Below are 687 nucleotides of genomic sequence, written 5' to 3'. Positions count from 1 at the left end.
TCTTCTCCCAAGATCAGTGTTCCCTCATTGATCCTTAATTCTTTTTCGGTTTGGGCGGAAAAGTATACCGTGTTTCCCCGAAAATAAGACACTGTCTTATATTAATTTTTGCTCCAAAACTTGTGCTACGTCTTATTTTCGGGGGGTGCCTTATATTTCTCAAATAAGACAAATTCACAGGCAGAAAAGCTGACACCCCCAAAGAAAGTGTACCGTACGGTACACTGATTACAGTACGGTACCTGTCAGTATGGCACCCACACACACAAACGACGGCACTTATATGGTACAACAGTATACTCCCGCTATTGCAGCTTCCAACCACCAGAGGAACTACAGTCTACGCACTGTAGTGGAGACTGTAATGGCGGTGAGACAGCAGCAGACTGTGTCTGCGGTACTGGACGGTACAAAGCGATGGAAGGAGCCAGCAGGGGACGCCACATTATTACGGTACCGCTATGAACAGCTTTGAATGGTACCGTATATTTTTCCACTGTACCGTATGTAAACTTGACTACGCCTTATTTTCGGGGGGTGCGTTATATTAGCAAATTCTGCAAAACCTCTGACATGCCTTACTTTCGGGGTACGTCTTATTTTTGGGGAAACAGGGTAGTGTCTGAGCAGTACATTTTCATGTCTGAGCCCAGATCTCACCCAAGACAACTTGCTGGGGCAGAATAA

The sequence above is a fragment of the Erythrolamprus reginae genome, chromosome 1 (assembly GCF_031021105.1).
Source record: "Erythrolamprus reginae isolate rEryReg1 chromosome 1, rEryReg1.hap1, whole genome shotgun sequence".
Classification (NCBI taxonomy): Eukaryota; Metazoa; Chordata; class Lepidosauria; order Squamata; family Dipsadidae; genus Erythrolamprus; species Erythrolamprus reginae.
The sequence above is the reverse complement of the archived record's forward strand: the minus strand, read 5'-3'. Positions refer to the sequence as shown.